The sequence below is a fragment of the Pteropus medius genome, unplaced genomic scaffold, assembly GCF_902729225.1.
Source record: "Pteropus medius unplaced genomic scaffold, Ma_sr-lr_union100, whole genome shotgun sequence".
Taxonomy (NCBI): domain Eukaryota; kingdom Metazoa; phylum Chordata; class Mammalia; order Chiroptera; family Pteropodidae; genus Pteropus; species Pteropus medius.
Genome location: NW_024346824.1, coordinates 1,171,661 through 1,193,397, shown reverse-complemented (window position 1 = coordinate 1,193,397; position 21,737 = coordinate 1,171,661). Strand labels below are relative to the sequence as shown.

Here is a 21,737-nt window from a genome sequence, read left to right as displayed (position 1 = left end):
GTCTCTCCTGGTTCCCAGGTGGACCACTAGCGCCACCTAGTGTCCAGTCTGGTTCCTGCAGGACAGTCAATAGGATGATTTCTCCATCCTGAATCACCTCAAGGTTAAAGACTCCTTTGCCAGATGGAGCCAACAGCACATTACCGTCTTATCATTCATTGTCTGACCTGCTAATACAGCCTGCTCTCTGCTATCCCCCAGGTCCCCCTTGTATGTCAGTCTTGCCTCCATATCCAGAATGTAGAGGGTAGGACCTGTATCTTCAGAATCCATTCCTATTTCTTGAGCAATTACTATGTGCCAGGCACTCTGCTTTTGTCCTTAAGGCAATTATATTTATTTTTCATCTGGAGAAATTGAGGCCAAGACACATAAAGTGACTCGCTTAAAGTCACTGGGTCAGCAACTGAGGTAAGATTTCATTCTAGGGCTTCTCTCTGCAAGATTTTTTCCACAAAAACACCCAGAACAAGCTGGGCAACCAGAAAATGCTCAGGGGATCATTTTGTTTATTATGCTCTTTTAAAATAGTGAAGCAAAGAGAATACTGAATAGGAGTCAGGAGATCCACATTCAAGTTCAAGGTCTACCATAAAAATACTTGCTGAGTAACCTGGGGCAGATCAATGCCCCTTTGTGTTTTCAGCATAGCCATAATTAAAGAATGCAACTTGATAGTCCTGAAGCCTCCCTCAAGTCCTGATGTTCAACAGTTGCAAGTCGAGAGGGTTCTAGATGAGGGTTAAAGTTCTGGGCTCTGAGGACACTGCATGGTGAGTCCCGCCTGGCTTTGCCATTCAGTAGTAGTGAGTTCTTAGGTGAATCACTTATTCTTTGTCTGCAAAGCAAGGATAATGAAAGTGCTCGTCTCCTTATCACATGGGTTGGTGAGTTATCTATTAGATAGTGCTTGGTGCAGAATAGGTGATATATTAAAAATATTGATTCTATTTGCTATTTAATTTTTTTGTTAAATTATTGAACCAGATCATATGAAAGTCTTAAGCATTACAAACAGAACTCCAAGACACAGCTGTACATGCAGCCACAGATAAGGCAACACTAAAAGTCATATGTTTGACACACAGGTTCCTCATAGAATTACCTGGATTATAGTTTAAATAAAACTGGAAATGTTTAGGACCAAATGATGTCCAAAGACTATTACTGTACCCTAAATTCCATCATTCAGGACAGCCTGGAAATCTGGAGACCTGAGCCCTAAACTGGGCCACTCTGGCTATGTTTCCTCAGGAAGTAACTGAGGAAGGGACTAGCTGAACATTTATGAAGGCCCCTGTTAAGAGCCAGGTATTGTGATAGAGTTTCACATAGGTAATCAGAAAATAGCATGTATTGACAAAGGAACAAAGAATGCTTGTCCTCTCAGCTGAGTCACTGCACGACAGGAACAGGGCTGGGCAGTGGAATGGTGTGTCCTATCTTAGTCTTTAGGCTCTCTTCTTAAACAGGCAGGTAGGAGGCTGGAGAGTTTGCTATGTGATGGAACAAATATCTTCCCCTCTCAGAATCACAGGGCTCTGGAGCAGCACTGCCCATTAGAACTTTCTGAGATGATAGAAGTATTCAATATCTGTGCTGTCCAATATGGTGGTCACTAGCCACCAGTAGCTTTTGAGTACTTGAAATATGGCTGGTACAACTGAGGAACTGAATTTTAAATTTAATTTAATTTCAATTTAAATAGTGCCTTGTGGCTAGTGGCTACCATATTGGATAGAGCAGCTTGACAGCTGTAAGGCCTTATGGGCATCCTCCTGGAGAGATGAGGAGGTAATTAAGACATAGAAAGACTAAATGATTTTCTTAAAGGCGTCCAGTGATTCCTTGGCAGAACTGGAACAAGACCCTAAGTCCTTATTCCAGGACAATTTTTTCCCCATATCACCACTGCACACTTTGAGACTTCTGCCATACTCTTCACTGGCTCCATGCTTTTCTACTGGTTAAGTAGCTACTCCTAACAGCAATGCTCTTCTACCCCACACCCACCCTCTCTGCCGGGTAAACTCCTACTCATACTTCAAGACCCAACTCAGACATCCCTGGAAGTTCCTTGCTCTCTCTCCATCTTCTTGCAGCATTTTGTCTACTTAGCTATCAGAGCACTTATTAGTTGTCTCCTCACTTAAGTAGAATTTCCTAGAGGCACAGACAGTATTCTATTCTTCTTCCTATCTCCAGAACCCAGTACAGGAGACTGGTCAACAAAAGTGTGTGGAATCAACATACTGAATGTACTATAGTTTGCAGGTATCAAATAAAAACAGACCTTTCCCAGAAGATAAAGAGGTGTAACCCGTAATCAGGATGCCTAGGTTTTGTTTGTGACTCATGCTCGGTTGCTCGATGACTATGAGTAATTTGTGCCCCTCTCTGGACCTGAGGGGGTTAGACAAGATCATTTCTAAGGCAGGATCCAGCCCCTTTAAGGGCCTGCCTCTGAGAGACTTGTGGATCAGCAAGTTGAGCAGGGCTGGAGGGAGGTGGAGGGAACAGTGGTTGGAGGTAGCCACAGAATGTGGCAGGAACAGCTGGAAATGTGGGCTGAGGTCACTGAGACTGAGGGGCCACCAGATCAGGAAAGGACAAAGGAGCACTAGACATGGTGGAAAGATGGCTAGTAGAGGTAGCAGAGGTAGAAACCAATGGGAGGACAGGAAAAGGATGGTACCAAACAAACCAGACAGAGGAGAAAGGTGTGTGTGGAGTGGGGCGGGGAACACTGACTGTAGAAAATCCATACCTAGTTAGACTTTCATTCATTTCATATTTGCTCAATAAATATTTGTAGATTTTCTGAACCCAGGGGCTCTTAGGTCATCAGACAAAGAAACTAAGGCCCAAGGTGGAAAAATGACTTATTGTAGGTCACATGGGGAGTCACTGGTAAGTCTGGGACAAAGAGCTTAGGTGCCCACCTTCTCAGCTATACCAAACCAGCACATCCATTGAAAGTCAGGTGTGTGCCTCGCTGGTATGCCCAGCACTCACTCTGAGTTTGCCAAGACCTTGGGCAGGCTGGGCCAGTCCTGCCAGGATGGCAATCTCTTCCAGATGGCCAAAGAAGATTTCAGTGTTCCTCTGCCTCATTAGGGCCTCACTCATTGTGGAGAGGCTTAATAGAATAAGCCCTGGATGTGGAGCTGGATAGTTCTGGACTCAAGTCACCAGAAACTATCTTTAAAAAAAATTTTTTTTTTCACTGAGTGAACTTGGAAATACATTCATCTTTTATCTTTCCTCAACTATAAAATGAAGATAATTATTCCTTACAGGATTATGTCGTGAGATTTAAACAAGATAATATGTGTGACTATGTCTAAAAGATATCAGTAAATGTTTTGTGAATAAACAAAATGAGAAAGAAAACAGCCACTCTGTCAGCAGTCTGCTGGCCTGGCATTCACAGCTAGGCCACGGTGTTCTGCTGGACATTAACAAGTTCACAGAGCATCAACACCAGACAAGGTCACCGACATCATGGTGTAGCAAGACAAAAAATATATCACTCCATAATCACGTCTGAATACAGACAAAAACAAGAACACTGAGCAAAATCATAAGAATGACCAATATCCCCCTCTCCTGGGCAACACGAGTGACAGTGGTTTCTTCACCAGTTCAGCCTTAGCCCTTCTGCATTCCCTCTCGCAGATGAAAATTAAGATACCTAAACACTGAATTGCCTCTGGCTTCTGACAGCACTTAACCCAGAGCAAACTCCTGCTTATAACAAGCCCCTCTTATATTCTTTCTAAGATTCCCCATGTGTCCATAAGGAGTGCCATGTCCTTCTTGAGACAAGAAATAAATCCAGCTTTGACTAAAGGTGTGTTCCTAAGGGTCTTTTGTTATGGGACATTGACAAAAGATATAACTGGTGGAAGCTCAGTCCCCATGATGGAACCGTGGAATATGCACGCACGCGCACACACACACGTAGATGTATATATATATTACACACACACACACACACACATATCTATATGTATATATATATATAATTTTTTTGTCTGAAAGATCTTTCCCACAAATTATACAGTATGACTGAATTACTACTCTGTTTATGAATGAAATTGGCCCTTTGGTCTAACTAGCTCTGGTAAAATTTGGGAAACAACCATTGTGGGCAAGGGAAGAAATGGTGACAAGAAGATTAATATTTACAGGAATCTTACCACGTGCCAGACTTTATCTCATTCGATCCCCACAACTATTCTGTGGGGGTAGGTACAGTAATTTTCCCCTAGTTTGTAGATAGTAAAACTGAGGGTCACAGAAGCTAGTAAGTGTTGGGACCAGGACTGAACCCGTATTGACGCCAAAACCCAGGCTTCTTACACTCAACCCGTGAGCTCCATTATCCTCCCTGAGAAGGAAGGGATGAGCAGAGCTGGGCCCGCTCTGTCCCCCATCCATGAGTGCCCTGGCAACCTGGCCACCTGTATTCAGTCTCTCCAGCCCCACAGCACGAGTAAGGCCTAATAATTAAATCATGAGTAATGCATAATCCACCAGAGATCAGAAGCCCTTCATGATTCTCATTTAAAGGTGGGGAACCTGAGTCCCCTCTCCTACCTAGTCTTCTAACAGTGGTTGCGGAAGCTGGCTTCCACCAGTTTGCAAGGGGCGATGGCGTGTATCTCTTCCCAATTCAGAGTCCAGTGATGTCCCTTTGGTAGAGGATATCAGCCATACTGTGAGTATTTACACCACAGATATTGGCAAATGCTACAAATCAGGGCGTTTTGTTAGTTTATTTTTTCTCCCTGAGAGGGCCAGTCATTAAAACATTTACCAGCACACCACTGGCTGCCTCCCTCCTATAATGAAAAGGAATTATGAACATCAGTAGGGATGTGATTGGGAACAGCTACCATCACAGTACAGGCAAACTGAACCTCGACCTGGCTTGGCTGTGATTTTATCATTAACATGTGCTCTGTAATTTCTTTATGTCAAAATAATCTGAGGGTCTTATTGAAAATGTTTCCTGAATCAGAATCTCTGGGGGTAGGACCACAGATTATTGCATTTAAAATTTGTATTTTAACAGGTCCCCTGAGATGATTCTTTTGGGATTCCTTTGAGTCCCAGTTCAAATGCCACCTTCTCTGTGAGACCTTCCTTAATTCTTGTTGTCAGAATTAATCACTCCCTTCATTCTGCTTAGAATCTCGTACAGTCTCTTATATCATATAGCCCTTTTTACAGGAATGATAGTTGCTTTTGAGTTCTTTCATTCCTCCTATGGCACTAAGACCTCGAAGCAGAATTGTTAGAAAGATGTGAAACTCATTTGGTTTAAACAAGTCTATCCTGCCATAGCTGCTTCTGCTGAGCTGAGACACCACCAAGGCTAATGAGAGTATTCATTTCAAAGCAGAGGTCTCCAGAAGCTCACTGCAAGTAAGGAAAGGCTAGCTCAATCCCCACCCAATTACATTCTACTCTGTGGCTCCCCAGCACCTTGCTCCATTCAATAAAGCTTTACTGATAGATTGAACAGAACTGGATTGTCATTCAACAGTCACGACTGATATAATACCAAAACCTGAACTAAGAGTTCAGGTTACAGAGATCAATAAGACAAGAAAAGAGCATGAAAAATCTAAAGTACCTGGGCTTTGGAGCTGAAAAGGCCTGATTCAAAACCAGACTGTTAGACTAGTTAAATGGTCTTGAGCAAGTTATTCTCTGGCCTCTGTTTCTTCAGCTAGGAGGGAATACATACTCTATAAGTGTTGCTGCGTGGATTACCTGTGAGGATATATATGCCTGGCACATTGCAGGTACTCAACAAATGTTAGTGCCATACCCCTTATCTATTCAGAAAATTGCTAGTCATGCAGGTAATACTTATCGTACCCTAAGATGAATGCTTAACAGACATCCAGTGCTGGGGGAGCATAGTGAATAGAGGAAACAGGAAAGGAGGAAGGAGAAGGTTTGGAGCAGGAGGACGACTTGGCTAGGAGGACATTCCAGTCAGAGGGAAGAGCATGTAAAAAACAGGGCTGTCCTAGCACCTAGTCTTCATTTTTGTCTGCTCCCAGATAAGGTGGCATCTAGGATTTGAAGTTAACGTAGAGATAAAATAAACCCTTCCTTCTGTGACAGATGACTGATGTTTTTATTCCATTGCCATACTGAAGAAAGTATCTTCTCAACCAGAAACATGAAATCATCTGATTTGCAGCTATGTTAATGCTGAGAATTGAAATATACTGAATTCCAAAGTTCTGATTCTAAGAAGAATGTTAAATGAGTATCACTTCTGTGCATGTGACACATTTTTTAATATATTTTATGGAGTTTGATGTTATTAATTGAGACATATATATACTCTGTGAGTGATATAGTTGCCTTGGGAACTCTTGGAATCTCCTAATAATTTTACATCCATAATTTCACAATCTTAATGACTTCGATTCACAGAATCCTAGAATGTTAGTAATAGAAGACCCGTCAGAGGCTCAACCTCCACATTCTCTTGATGGAGAAACTGAGACCAAGACATGAGGAATGAGCTACCCAAGACCATATAAGAAAATCCTTAATTTCTGACACTGGAATGTAGGCCCCTAAGCATCCAGTGCTCTTTGTCCTGGTTATCTCCTCCCAAGGGACTGCTATCATTTGAGGGTGGGTCTTTTTGAATTGTACACTTCAGTAATAGATGTTCGTTTTGTAAAAGATTCATTTCTTTTGGATTCAGTGGGCTGTTTTCAACAAGGTCAATACTAAAAGACTGTTATCAAACCGCAGGGTCTTGACCATCTCCTTAGCATTTAGGTGACAGAATCATAAAATCTTATAGTAAAAAGGGACTTTAGAGGATTTTTTGGTTCTACTCCACTTCTACCAATGAAACAGCCTTCTTGAACATATCCAGTGATGTATTCATTTCTTCCAAGGGAATTTATCCCATTGCTTGGTCTTGATTCTCAGGTTCATTGAGTAGAACTCTGTTTTTCTGTCTATTCTATCCATTAAGAGAAAGGAAAAAAAAAAGAAAATGGTGCTCACTTATTGAGCACCATTTGGGTACCAGGCACATGTGAGGGACTTAGATACATTCCCTCACATGATTCTTAAAATATCCCTTTAAAATAGATGTGATCATCCCAATATAAGATTAAGAAAAAAAGTTCAGAGAGTTTAAATAATGTGCCCAAGTCCACCCCTGATAAACTTATCAAGTCCATGTGTAACTCTTCGGAATGTCGAGATGTCCTGTCTTCCCTGCCTTCTGTCTCTCTTCTATAGAGGCCTTTCAGGATGGTACACTAGAGCTTTCTTTTTAAAATAAAAATCCCCTGCTTAAATGCCTTTGATGGCTCTTTAATACCCACTCCAGGTAAGTAGTCCAAACTCTTTAGCTTAATATTCAAGGCCCTTGACCATCTGGTTCCAACTCTACTTCACAGGCTCACTTCCCTCTACTCTTCCAAAGCATCCTAGGTTTTCCACGAGGATGCCTTTCTGTCTCTGAACATGCTGGACTTGCTACCGCTGTGCTCTTCCCCTCTCTCTCTGCCCAATCAAATCCCAGTTTTCCTTTAAGATTTCACCTTCTTGAAGCCCTTCCCAGTCCCTCTGCAGAATTCATTTTTCTCAGCTTTCTCCCAGCACTTCGTACACAACAATCTCTTTTGTATTGTCATGGTCCTTTGTAATCCAAGGATAGGGATTATATTTTACTTTTCTTTGCATTCCCAGTGCCTGGCACATCATAGGTGTTCTATAAATATTTACGAACTAGACTGAGGCTTAACCCTTTTCCAAATGTTAGCCCTTCAGTTATTTGAAGGCCCCTCTAAAAATTTGCCCTATGCCATTATATTCTTAGTTATTTATTTTATAGTATAAATATTCCCAGCTCCTTCAGCTATTTATTGTAAAGTCTAATTTCCAGATTCTTATCACCTTGGTCGTTTGCCTCTGAGTGATTATTTGTCAACATCTCTTTTTAATAATATGATGCTTAGCACAAAACTTAATAGCCCAGATAAAGTCTGTCTATGGAAAAGGATTACAATTTCTGTTAGACGTAACATTTCTTTAACCTTTACTGTGTTCCAGGAACCTCTGCCTATCTTATTTTCTTTCACTCTTACAATAATATAATAAGGTAGGTGTTATTTCTTCCACCTTATAGATGAGGATACTAGCCATCTGGTAAGGCACTTTGAGAGTAAGTTAACTTAAAAGTCACAAGCCCAGAGCACATAGTGAGGTTGTGGCCGACTGACAGCTTTAGCTCATTTATACATCAACTACTGTCAAGTTTTTTTATTTTTTTCCCCAGTTACCAGCTAGTGACAAGTTTAAGGGCAACTGAGGACAAAAAGAATCAGTGCCTTTAGCAGGGTGTGGAACCACAGCATAGAGAAAAGGCAGGTTGGGTTAATGGCCAACTTCCTAACAATAACAGCCGTCATCTCGGAGCTCAGACAGAGCCTGTAGTTTCTCAGCCACATAGCTTCCTGGAACTATTTTTATTTGGTATTTTACAACAGGAACAAGAGCAGAAGTGTCTTAGATAAATAATGAGGTCTGAGGCTCAGCACTCCTCTGCAAAACTTTCACACCGTCAGAATCTGGGCAGCCAGTCCAGTCAGGACCCTGTGAGTTACAGAGCAGACAATGAGGAGGCTGTCTCTTTGGTCTGTGGCCTGGGTATGAGAGGGGCACCCCACTGTGCACATTCACTCCATAAATATCAACGGAGCACCACTATATTCCAGGTATGGTACGAGGTACTGCACATGTAATGAACTCTAGAGTCTCAACCTTCTTGAGCTTACCAAGAGGTGGAAGAAAGGCACAGAAGCAAATGATGTGCACACGACCTAGCAAGTGCTCAGGCTACTAGGAGAGCAGAAAGGGAGCAAAAGGAGAATTTACCCCTGCCTGGGGAGAGTGTGGAAGAGGAGGGATCAGAGGAAGCTTTCTGGGGAGGGTAATCTTAATTAATAAGTAGGAGTTAACCTGGTGAAGGTTGGAAAAAGAGACAAAAGAAAAAAAAAGTTCCATGTATGAGCAGAGTCTCAAATGCAAGAAAGAGCTAAAAGTTCCCATATAATGTAGGAAGAATTACGAGTAGTTGGTGTTTAAAGTTCAAAAGGCTAGGGAGGTAGACAGGATTAATAAGTGTGTGCTGTGTTAGGCACTGTGATAAAAACCCTTACATACATTATTTCAGATCATTTACTCACTGAGTAATCTTGAGCAAGTTACTGTACCGCTCTGGGTCTCACCAGTAAAATGAAGACTAGACAAATTCCAATATCCTGTCTAATCTCAGCCTCTGGCATAACTGAATAGGAAGACATTCTAATCTATGGTCTACCATGGTTACAGAAATGCTAGTCAGGTTGATGGAGCATCATGGCCCTGCTTCCCCAAGTTACAGGCAGAGTGTTTAAGAGGAAGTGAATTCTATTAGACTCAAAAATATTTCAGACATTTACCAATATATTTAGGATTCAGAAAAGATAGAGATTAAAATAGCTATCTGCAGGGTAGGCTATGATAAAAGTCATTAGAAAAGGTCAGATGGTGGACTAAGGGGAGCTCAGAGTTGCAGGGTTGGAGCAAGGTTTCCTGAAGGAGATAGCACTTGTGATGTGCCACAGGATGCACAAAATGGCAAAGAGGCTGAGCAGAGGCATTCTAGGCAAAGAAAACAGTGAGAGCCTATTGAAGCCAACTAAAAACTATACTTCTGCTCCCCCACCTTGTTCTCTCCACCTCTCCACTCCTGCAAATCTTCTGCATACCCTACCCTACCCACTCTCAAGATTCTAAGCTGACAGTCGAGATGACCCATACCTAAGCCTCATTCTCTGTCCAAATTATTGACCCATGTCTCTCCTAAATGGACCTTCAGCTCCAATCGCACAAAACTATTTGCCACTTCTTAAATATGCTTTCTGTCCCTACCTCATAGATTTTCTGTCCCTACCTCATTATGCTTTCTCCATACAATGCCCCATTCCCATAATATTCTCTCCTCCACCTCCAACTTTCCTACCCTTCAAGGTCTACTTAAAATACCATCTTCTCTATGAGGCCCTTCCTGAATCTCTTCCAAACACAACATTTTGACTCTATTTCCTTTGTGGTACTTAAAACTATCTGCCTTGTATTATAATACTTTCCTCATGAGCTTTTTGAGAGGAAGTGCTCTGTCATTGGTGTCTCTCCCAAGGGTCTTACACAGGGAATACTCAATAACTGACCAGATGACCAGTTCCCCAGTAAACACATGGGCTGAGAACAAAGTAGTCAGAGGGAGTCTAAAAGAATCTGCCCTTTGGCCATTATTTAAGGAGAACTAGAGTTGCTCTGTCATCCTTTGGTTATTCAGCATCATCCTGCTAAACTCAGGCGTGTGTTTTGGTGGTATTAACCCACCTCTGGCTCTAGCGGTGGACTCTGCTTTTCCATCCTCCTAATTGTTTCTAGGAGGTTCGGGGTTCTTGGTGAATCAGATCAGAAAATTTCCAAGCATTCTTCTGATCCCAAATTTAGTATATAGATGAAGCCTGGCCAAACTGCTCACTTAATGATCTTAGGCAGCCTTGGAACAGAAGTCACAAAAGGTCGAAAACAAAAAGGTGTCAAAGGGAAAACATCCAGATTAAAGATTGGTTAAGGGCTCTTATGTGTTTCAATGCCCCCCTTACCACCACCCCCACTCCCTTTAAGTACCAGAAGCCATTTTTTCCTTTTCCTTAACCAATTTCCCTTGAGGTCACTGTCTACCCACCAGCATGGTAAAATAAAATACTGGTCCCTTGACTGTCAGTCCCAGAATAATTGCTCTTTCTTATGGTCCCTTATGGAGGGTTCTGACAGGTTTACTTCTTAATGTAATATATAAAACAGCAGACCTGGGATTTTCTAGCATCCTTATTTTAAAAAAAAAAATTACATCCTAACTGATTTGCCCATTTTTTTTTTCCTTCTCTATTGCCTCTGTACTTCTTGGCTTCCTTTCATTTGTGACCCTTTCCAAGGGTCTGATCATAGTACAAATCCACTCTCCATCTGCCTCTTGGTTTTTAAACCCCTTTCATCTCCTTTTTAAAAATTCAAACATTAGCAATTAATGAAATCTATGATGTGCTGTGCCCTGGGATACTAAGCTAAATCAAAGTGAAGAACTATCCTCAAGGAAACTACAGTCTAACCTAAGATACTACAGTGTGATATATTTCATACAGAAGTATTTACCAAGTGATAGCACAGAGGAGGGAACAATTAATTCTTCCTGAGAAGTGTCGGAGAAGTTTCAAGCTGTATCTAAAAAGAAGCAAGGTTCCAAAAGACAATATGTTCACTTTTGATTTTTTTCAGCAAATATGTAGGAATATCTCCATATGAAGCCTTGTCTGAAGCATTGGAGCTACAGATGTGAACGTTACTGATCTTAAGAAGCTTTCAATATGGAAAAGGAGTTTTAAAATGTATCTAGTCCTAATAATGACAAAACGAGGCACACTGTGCCATGTAGGAAGTTACAGAACAAACTGCCATGGGAGTTCATGGAGAAATGTTTAAAAGAACATTTCTCTCTGGCTGTAGTAGGCAGAATTCTAAAATGGCCCTCAAGATTCCTAGCCACTGGTGTACATGTCCTGCATAATCCCTGGACAGTGAATATCATGAATTTTACTCCTGTGATTAGTTTGTTATATGACACAGTTCCCCTTATGTAGGGAGATTATCTGGGTGCACCTGACCTAATTATAAGTGTTTTAAAAGCTAAGAGTTTTCTTTGACTGGTTGAAAGGGATATTTGAGAGATTCAAAGTGAGTGGAATTTGGTGAGAGAGGTTCTCTGTAGTTGAGATGGAGGGTGTGATTCCATGCACATCTTTATACTTTTACTACATGTGTACATGTATCCCTAAACAACATTGGTATTGTTTTATTTTAAAACTTTATATGTAGCATAATACTGCTGCTTATACTTTTTTTTTGTTCAATGCATTTTTAAGATATTTTCATGTTAGCTCTAGATAAGGGGTTGGCAAATTTTTCTATAAATGACGCTAGAGTAAATATTGTAGCCTTTGCAGGTCATAAGGCTCATTGTAACACAAAAGCAGCCATAGAAAGCCTGTCTGGGTTCCAAATAAGTTTTATAGTCATGCACCACATAACAACGTTTCAGTCAACAGGAAACCAAATATACAACAGTGGTCATAAGATTATAATGAAGATAAAAAAATGCCTACCACCTAGTGATGTAGCTGTTGAAATGTCATAGTGCAACGCATTACTCACGTTTGTGGTGATGCTGATGTAAATAAACCTACTGTGCTGCCAGTTGTATAAAAGTATAGCACATACAATTATGTATAATACATAGTACTTGATGATACTAAACAATTATGTTACTGGTTTATGTATTTACTATACTATTCATCATTATTTTAGAATGAACTTTATACTTATAAAAAAAGTTTGCTGTGAAACAATATGTGCCATGTTACACCAGCAGCAGCCTCATACATCTCCCATTTACCGTCTTGATTGCATCATTTTGTGTGTGTGTGCTTCTTTTAATCTTGTGTTGTTTTCAAGATTAATATATTTTCATCTGCTCTGGGTACTGTTTTTTAATATGAAAAGAACAGATCCTCAGCACTCTAGGAGAACTCCTCAAAAGCAGCTTTCTAGATAGTAGAGGTGTTGTTACAATTGTATTCTCTCTCAATGCCTGAAGAGCCCTAGAAGTTTGTGAAGGATCCCCTGGAATGGGTGTCCTTGGAGGACCTCTGCCAGGAGTCCCATGTCCACACATGTTATCATTGGTAACCTCTTCCTTTCCTCTCATCTGCCTCCCTGACTTGATTGCTTTTCAGAAAATGGGCAATGAGGAGAGGTAACAGTGTGCTGGGGTCAGAGACAGCAGCAGCAACCACAGCAAACAGAACAAAATCTTCACTACACGGAAGTGGGAATAAAGGAATAAAACATTCACCTTAGTGCTTACCTGTCAGGTGGTAAGGCAATACCAAATTAGAAATAAAAAGACCAGAGTCATCTGGGTCATTACCTACCTGGAATGCCTGTGCCTTGTACACTCATCTCTCAAGGTCTGATTTGGATCTTGAAACCTCTTCCTGAAATGCAGGTCTGATTAAGGCACTCCCCTACTTAAAACTTCAATAGCTTATAGCCAATAGCAGGCATTCAGAAACTTTTTGGTCTCAGGACCCCTTTCCACTCTTAAAAATTATTGAGGACCCCAAAGAGTTTTTTTTTAATGTGCACTTGGTTACCTCTATCAATATTTACCATATTAGAAATCAGAACTTAGAAATTTCTAAAATTTTATTATTTCATTTAAAATTTACAATAATAAACCTATTATATGTAACAAATGCATTTTAATGAAAATACATTTTCTAAAATAAAATATTAATGAGAAGAGAAGTGTCTCACATTTGTGCAAATCTCTTTAACACCTGGCTTAAAAGAAGAGAGCTGGATCCTAAAATCTGTTTTTGCATTTAACCTGTTGAAATATCATGTCCTATATTCTATGGAAAACGTCACTATATGCTAGAGAATGAGAATGAAAAAAGCAAATAACATTTAACATTGTTATAAAAATCATTTTAAGCTCACTGGCCCCTGAAAGGAACTCAGAAACACCCGGGAGTCCCAGGACAACATGAAAATCATTGGCCTACAAAATAAATTCTAAGCTAGACGTAGAAGGCATCCAATGTTGTTATGGACAAACAAGGACCTCCTTCCATGTCCTGGCTTCCTTTCCCTGTCTAACTTGAGCAGCATCATCACTATATCTATATGTCTCCCATACTCCTGCCACACCAGTCAAGTCACACCAGCCAGCCATACGGTACCACTCACGTCTTCATGCTTTTGCACACATCCTATCTGTCTGCCTGATATCAGTTTCCCCTTGCATACTCTTTAAAACAAGAGCTAACTTATTCGAATGTGTTTAACTCTGGGTTGCCCCTTTTGACCCCTCATAAGAGAACTGAGCACTCCCGGCAGACAGAATACAGGCTCTGAAGTCAGAGGTTGGAGATGAATCTCCACTCAGTCATTTACCTTGGACAAGTAGCTTCAGCCCTCTGAGCTTGTTTCCTCACTGCTAAAATAGGGATAATCTGGGGTGGAGGTGGGGGTTAACCAAGAGTGTAGCAAAGAGTGCTCACTGGCACTGAAAGAATGACCTTGTGTACAGAGCCTTACACCTAGGGTTCCATGCGTCCGTGTTGAATGCGTGAACCGATGAAGGACCGTGAGAGTTTATACTTACTAAGCAATTACTTACTAGATCTTCGCACTGTTCCGTGGGCTTTACAAGCATTAATTTATTTTATCCTCACACCATCCTTCTGGATTAACTGCTATCACGTTAGAGATGAGGACCCTGGGGCAGAGATGCGCGGTCATTCGCTCAAGGTCATTCGTCACACAGCTGGTCATGAGCAGGGCGGGGATTCGAGCCCCAGGAGCGCCCGCTCGTCGCCAGAGGCAGCGCCACGCGTCAGGCGGCCTTCGGGCCGAGACCTGACCGCGCGTGGGTCCGCCATATCCCTCACGGGCCCACGCGTGGCCTCGGAGCGGGCGACGCGCGGCGGCGGGATTCGAACCCGAGTGTCTGACCTCTTCGCAGGCCTCGGTTTACCCATCCGCGAGACGCCTTGGAAGGCGAGAGGCGGTCGGAGCTGGCGGGGCCGTGCCGCTCGACGGCGTCCCCGCCCCCGCGCGCGGGCCCAACGGCCGAGGCGCACGCCACCTCGCGGCGGGGGGCGGGGCCAGGAAGCCATCGCCCCGCCCCCGCCCCCCGCCCCGCGCCTCAGCCGCCGCGGCAGTCGCCTGGGTCGAGCCCCCCGCGGCCCGCCCGCCCGCGGCCGCCAGGAGCCGCCCCCGGAGACCCCCACCTGCCCCCTCGCGCGTCCTCTCCTGCTCCCTGCGCAGCGGAAACATGGCGGCGGGAAAGGAGTGAGTCGCCCCGCGCCGCCCCGCGCCCGCAGGTAAGCGCCTCGCAGCCGCCTCCGCTAGCTGGGGCAGCCCGTGGCCAGCGGGGCCTGGGCCACCAGGGTCCGCCGCGGTCGAGGAGGCGGCGGCGGGATCTGCCCGCCCGCTGTCCCCGCCCCTCCGGGCCCGCGGGCTGGCTGTTCGGGACGGTCGGCCTGTCGGTGGTCCGACCGCGGCCGCGGCCCTTCCCCGCCCTGTCAGCCCGTCCCGGAGCCGCGGCGGCAGGTTCTGCATCCGCGGCGGGGCCGGCTGGGCCCAGTGTCCGGTTGGCGGCCCTGACGGCTAGGGGCTCCCCAAGGGACCCGGCGGGGGGAACCTAAGGACAGGGGGACCTTTGGTGGTTCGGCATCGCGGGGCGGTCCGTGCAGGAGCAACGCTGTCCAGGCCGGCGGGGCTGGGGTCGGCCAGGGAGGACTGGCTTTGGGACGAAGACCAGGAGTCTGAGTGGCTGTCAGTCTGCGCGCGGGTCTGTCAAGAGCTGAGAGATGCCGGTGGGGCCTCGCTCGCTGGGTCCTGGTTTGGGGCAGGCGAGCACCGAAGTCGGCTGGCAGCAGGGCCCAACGGAAGGCTGGGGGTACGAAGAGCTCGGAGCTGTCAGCAGCGATCCTCCAGGCTAGCTCCAGCAGCGAAAGCTGCGCAGGGACAACTCGCGTGTGCCTCCGGAAACGGGCGGGGAGAGCAGGTTTCAAACTTCAGAACAGGGGTAAGGGTGGGGTAGCCGCTGGGCACCCAGGTGAGCAAGGTGCCTGGAAGGCTGGACGCGTGGGCGCAACTGTGGGCCAGCCCCCAGAGAAATGAAAAAGGGTTTCTAGGAGATGACTGAACCCCAGAACATCTCCAGACTGGAAGGGAAGTCATCTAGGATACCCTTCTCTATCCCATGCCAAAGTAGCTTTGACAATCCCCAATTCTCCCCTAATAATTTGACCTACCTGCTTGAACACCTCCTGCAGTGATAAGAAATTAATCTCTTCCCAAAGAAACCCATTCTGTTCCTGGACAGCTTTGGTTTTTATAAATACTTTTGTTTGAAAGAAACAGCTGCTCTCCATTCTTCCTACTTTTTTCCTTATAGACAGATACCCTTTTAAGGTATCTGAAGAAAGTAATGTCCCTGGAGTCTCATCCTTTCACTTACTCCGGTCCCTTCACTTGATTCTCATGTGTTATGGTTCTCTGATCCCTTTTCTGAATGAGCTGTCCTTTGCCCAGATTCCCCTCAAAGGAGAGCTTCTTGATGTGATCTGGAGACAAAACCTATTCTCTCCAAGAAGCTCCTTGGTCACAAGAATTGACCTGCTTAAATAAAAAATACTCTATTCCCTTGCTCCTTTCCGTGCTGTTTTGAATTTAAAAAAAAAAAAAAATCTAGTACCGTTCGGACAAACTAAAAGAGATTCTATTTTGTAGAAATTTGAGAGTTTTCTCTCATTTTTTAAATGTCTATAAACACTTATCAAATGAGCTTATATATATTAAAGTGTTGCAATGCACCATACTAATAGAAGAGTTTATTAATTTCACTCTGAAAAAGGATTGAGAGCCAGTTTGGTGCCAAACTGCAATTTAATATTTAGTTGGAAAAGGAAATGCTTTATTATATTGAACTCTATGCTCTGACTGCAGGCAGAAGGCCTAAAATTACTATGAAAAAGAACTTTTTTTGTTACTGTTTCTCACTAGCATTATTTATTTGCTTTTTCATCACTGAGCCTTGGTATGTGGGGTTAAGTTTTTTAAAAGGGTCTTTTACCAATGTCCTAAACCCCTGCCTGAGCAACCCTGCTGGTTAGTAACGTTTTAAGCTCAGCAGAGCTGTAATGACCTTGTAGGTAAAATGCCAAGCTCTTGTACCTGGGACCCTGTTCAAATTCTAAGCAAAGTTTACTATTTTTATAGCACAGACAAGCACATAACAACAGTCAAAATTGGTTCTCTCTTTGTGTTTATGTCTTCATTGTTTAAGTTTTTCAGTGGTTTCGAAGTTTGTAACATACATGTCAAGTTTTAATTTCTGGTATGTTTTCAAATGTTGTTGCCCTTTTATGTAAGTTGGATAAAAATTTGTATAACACCATTCTGTACAAAACAGTACAGACCCTGGAAAGGCTCTGGTTCCTTTTCTTCAAAGACTTGGAGTTAATAGGAAATTCTAAAAGCTCTGTGAGAAAAAACTGGTGTGAATTTCCTACAGAAAATTTAAGTTCAACGTGTTCTCACCTTTATATTTATGTATCTACTGTGTGTTAGGCACTGTGCTATGTTCTGAGTTTAGCTGGGTATACCAAAATGAATAAGATACATTTCTAATCTTTGTGCAGCCAGTAAATTAGATGCTAAAATAGGTCATCTCAGTATAAAAGGTAAGAGCTATGCTCCAAGGTGAGGGTGCTTAGACTAGCCTAGGACTTGAGGGAAGATTTTGGGAACAAATGACACCAGACTCAAATCTTAAGTGGTAAGTAAGAGTAAATCAGGTAAAGATGAGTAAAAAGTGTGCTTCAAATAGAAAAAAACAGCTTGAGGAAAGGCATCAATGTGAGAAAAAGAATGGCTTGCATAGAGAATCAATCACAAGCAGTTTGAGACTGCTAAGAATATAACAAAGATGTAAGAGGTAAATTGTGAGGCTGGAAATACAGGCAGAAGCCATAGGTGGACCTTGTATGCATAAGTATCTTGAAATTAATTCAGTGAATGATTCTTTTTTTAAATCACTGAAAAGATTTTATCGGACATGGTTGAATAACATTTTTAAAATGTGGTCATAAGGATGAGGAGAAAGGAATGAAGTCTTATGATTGATTGGATGTGCAGATAAGAGGGTGAGGAGTCCAGTGTGATGCTCAGGTTTTTGATTTGGGTGACTAGGGGGATAGTGGTGACATTAAAACAGAAAACACTGGATAGTAAGTTCAGTTTTGGACTTGAAGATTTTGTGATTTCTTGAGTTAGATCGATGAGCAAATGTGAAAGTAAACTAGAAAAAAAGAGATTATGGTCAGAAAGTGGAAAAATGAAGTTAATTGACGTGGAGCTGTTCTAAGTGACAGCTAGTTCGCTGTGTGTGGGTGGCTGAAGTATAGCAGAGGTGAAAGTGAAGCTGAGTATGACAAGAAACTATGAGGCTTTTGTACTGAATGAGTCTTCTGTGTGGATAGTGAAGTGATTTAGGATGCTAGAATGTAGGCAAGAGAGGACAATTGTGGCCCAGGTGCAGTGAATATAGGGGATTAATCGGGAGGGTGGTAGATGATAGATGAGAAGGGTAGAGAGTGATATAGCCAGATGGTATAGACCACAAAGGAGGAGTTTCAAAACACGAGAGTGGGAAATAATAGTTTTTTACTTTTCCTTCCTGAAAGCAGGCGACTGAACTCTTCATCTTTATTCAGGATTCATATTAATCATTCTGTTTGCTCTGAAGAGTCCCTTCTTAGTCTTTGAAAATAGGAGGGCAGATACCCTATATCAAGTCCTCTCTGCTAATACTTAATAACAAAGGCAGTGGAGGTTTTTTTCCTGATGATTAGTGGGTGGATAGGAAACAATCAGATCTATCTAGGCTCCATTGCTTACTGGCCTTAGGACTGTAAGCAAATTGTTTAACTTCTGTGACTTTCAATGTCCTTATCGGTAAAAAATAAATTCCTACTTCGTAGGGTGTCACAATTACATGAAATTGTGTGTGTGTGTGTGTGTGTAAAATCTCTAGAAAAGCGGTTGGCAGTTCATAGATGCAGAGTAATTGTTAGTTCTCGTCCAACTACCGTTAGGAGACTTCAGTTCTGCTGGCAGAAATGAAATTTTTTCATGCTTAACTTGAATTATACAGCAATAAGTACTGTAAGTGCAAAGTGATATAGGAATTCATAGGAGGGAGCCATCATTCTTAACATTTGGAAACAGGGTTAAATGTCACACTCAAGATGAATTTCATTTGGGCCTTAGAGAATAAATTTCAATAGATTAAATAATTTAGGTGTAGATACAAAGTGAGGAAAGTATAAGATATGTTTGTTAAAAATTGTTAGTTGCCACAGGTTTGAGTATTGTATTTGTGTAAGTCAATAGTCTGAGATGTGTCTAGAGAGATGGGCTGGATCCATAGTATTAAAGACCTGAAAACTGTGGAGTTTAGACTTGATACTCGAGTGGTATAGATTTTACATCCTCTGTCCCTACCTTGGCTTCCTATCTGTAGAATTTATAAGCGTTAATTGAGAAACTTTGGATTTGTGTTTGAAGTAAACCGAGTAAGAAATTTCACAATGGAAAATAAGTTCTTCTGTAGGCCAATGTAGGTTAAAAAGATAAGTGCTAAGATTTATTCCGTAGTTGTAGTTTAATCTTTGCAATAACCTTGTTTAGTAGATATAGTCTTAATGGTGTTAAGAAATATACAAGATTTCACTGATAGGAAGTGACTTAAAGATGCCCTGATTTCAAATTGTCTTTTTTGTACTACCATACTGATTTAGATTTGAAAAGCCTGGGTTCCTCAGAGTCACTAAATATTAATTATATAACCCAGGGCTGGTCACTTTGCCTCACTGATCCTTAGTTCCCTCATTTATAAAAGGAGAGAAGGTATAGATATATGGTTTAATTAACTAAGAGTATATAAAAGCACTTTACATAATGTCAGTTTTACATACTAGGTACTCAGATGTTGGCCTCCAACTCCCAAATCCCTAAATGCAGGAATTCAAGCAAATCATTGCCAAGGCCTTAGTGTTAACTCCCTAACCACCAGAGAATTGCTAGAACTAATTATTTGATAACCTATGGCCATATAAACCCAGCAGATCTTATGTTTTCTTTGTCTCCCAGACCCTCTAATCATCTGTCTTCTTCTGTACTGTTACTCCTGTGCTGATATGGCTTCCGCTTCCTCTCCCAACCCTCTCAAACTTTCTACTTATTCCCTCTCAAACGTTTATTCCCTCTCAAACTTTTCTACTTATTCTCTGAAACTCCAATTTCCTATACTGTTAACCATTTTACTGGATTATTTTTTGTGTATTCTGACCTTAAATGGAAGACAGAAACTCTCCCGATTCATGGAGAGCAATATCACTTGGGTGCAGCTCATTCTCCCACACCACTGCTATGCAAAAGAGGAGAGATAAGAATGACTATAGTTTTATTGCACTGTTATTTTTAGACCATTATCTCTCCATCTTAAAATCCTATGCTCTCTGGCACAAGGACTTTACCACTCTTGTCTTCTTATACATAGATCTTTTCTCTCAGTTAGGACCTAGCACATACAGTCCTCTTCAGCTCAATTTCTGCCCTCATCTTGAATAACTTCAATATTCATATGGATGATTGTTTCTCTAGCATATTGACCTCTTCAACTCAGGTGATCATTTTTTTAGCTAATCTACTCCCATAGTCATACTATGGGTCTTGTTATCACCCAGAAATGGCCCACCTCTGAAATTATAAACGAAGACATGCAGCTTTGTTCAAAATTTCTCCTTCTACCCGACCTTTGACTATCTCCACTAAACTTGTTCTTTAACCTCATCAAGGCCTATCTTTATTTCCTTCTCTCTATCAGCTTAATTTTCTTAGTCTACCACTTATTTCATTCACTTTTTTTGCCATTATCCTCCATTCCTTTGCTCCATTGGCCTTCTGTCCCTGTCTGGGTAAAATTCCAAACTCCTCTCCTCTTGCCTATACTAGCTCTCCTGTGCCCTGCTGGAAAAAAATTACACAGTTATACAAATTGATGCCATTGAGCCTTCAATACCTAGTCATTTCTTTGCCCTATTCTCTGTGTGGTCTTAGTCAAACCTGTTCCTTAAACTATGCCTATATTTTCCTGATTCTTCCTCTTGCCCAGTGCTAAATCTCTGACTCCCATCTTTTCATTGCCTTCAACCTCTTTTTCCCTTCTGCTCCTTTTCTTTTTTATTTAAATCTTCTGAGAAGTCTCCCATCTTGACATAAATCTTAAGCCCATCTTTCCCTCCAGGTACCACCTAGTTCCCTGCATATTCTTTACTCAAACTTCTTGAGTTATATACATTTGATATATAAACTTTCTCATTCTCCCTTCTTCATTGCATTCTGGTTCTAACTCTTACTCAGCAATATAAAGCTAAATGCTGTTGTTGATCTATCACTTAATAAGCTTCACTTTCCTCATCTGAAGATGGGGATGTTAATAGTACTTATTAGATACTATAGAAAACCTTAAAGTTTTAGTGATTTTTTTAAAAAAGTGATGTAATCTGTATGAAAGTGTCCAGCACATTGTAGAAATGTTACATGTATCTGCTACTTTCATTGTTATTTTTATTATTATTATTATTGCTGCTTATTTAATTTGCAAAATACTTATGAGGAGATAATAGACTTCTTTTACAAATAAGGGAAACAGATTTAAAGTTTTAGAAACTCGCCCAAATCACACAGTAAGTGGCAAAGTCCCTGAAACTGCTCTGATCAGGGTCACCAGTCTTCTTATTGCTAACACCAGAGAGAGGCCTTAGCAGCAGCATTTCACATTCAGGATTATTCCCACTGCCTCAAAACATTTTTTGCTTTGACTTTGGTGCATTTAAGTGTGTTAGTTCGTCCCTGGCCACCTCATCTCAAGTGTTTGGCTGAGAACTTCCTTTTTCTTGTCAGTCTTTGGTCCTAAGCTCTCTTCT

The 21,737-nt window shown here is 42.0% G+C and overlaps 2 protein-coding genes across 14 annotated transcripts in view; one reads left to right on the top strand and one right to left on the bottom strand.

Annotated features, from left to right (window-relative positions):
- Positions 1 to 14,789, bottom strand: part of FOXO6 (forkhead box O6) — a 113,909-nt gene extending 99,120 nt beyond the window's left edge. The window contains exon 1 of one of the 2 annotated variants that reach the window (XM_039876716.1): positions 14,357 to 14,789. The gene's annotated coding sequence lies outside the window, so the exon portion shown is untranslated. The remainder of the gene's footprint in view (positions 1 to 14,356) is intronic. The other variant, XM_039876719.1, reaches the window with a different exon arrangement.
- A 159-nt stretch (positions 14,790 to 14,948) lies between these two features.
- The window catches only part of SCMH1 (Scm polycomb group protein homolog 1), a 141,420-nt gene continuing 134,631 nt past the window's right edge, over positions 14,949 to 21,737 (top strand). For 4 of the 12 annotated variants that reach the window (XM_039876702.1, XM_039876695.1, XM_039876691.1 and 1 more), the window contains exon 1: positions 14,951 to 15,062. The gene's annotated coding sequence lies outside the window, so the exon portion shown is untranslated. Of the gene's footprint in view, positions 15,063 to 21,737 lie in introns of all 12 variants that reach the window. The other 8 variants (XR_005655839.1, XM_039876701.1, XM_039876705.1 and 5 more) reach the window with 3 other exon arrangements.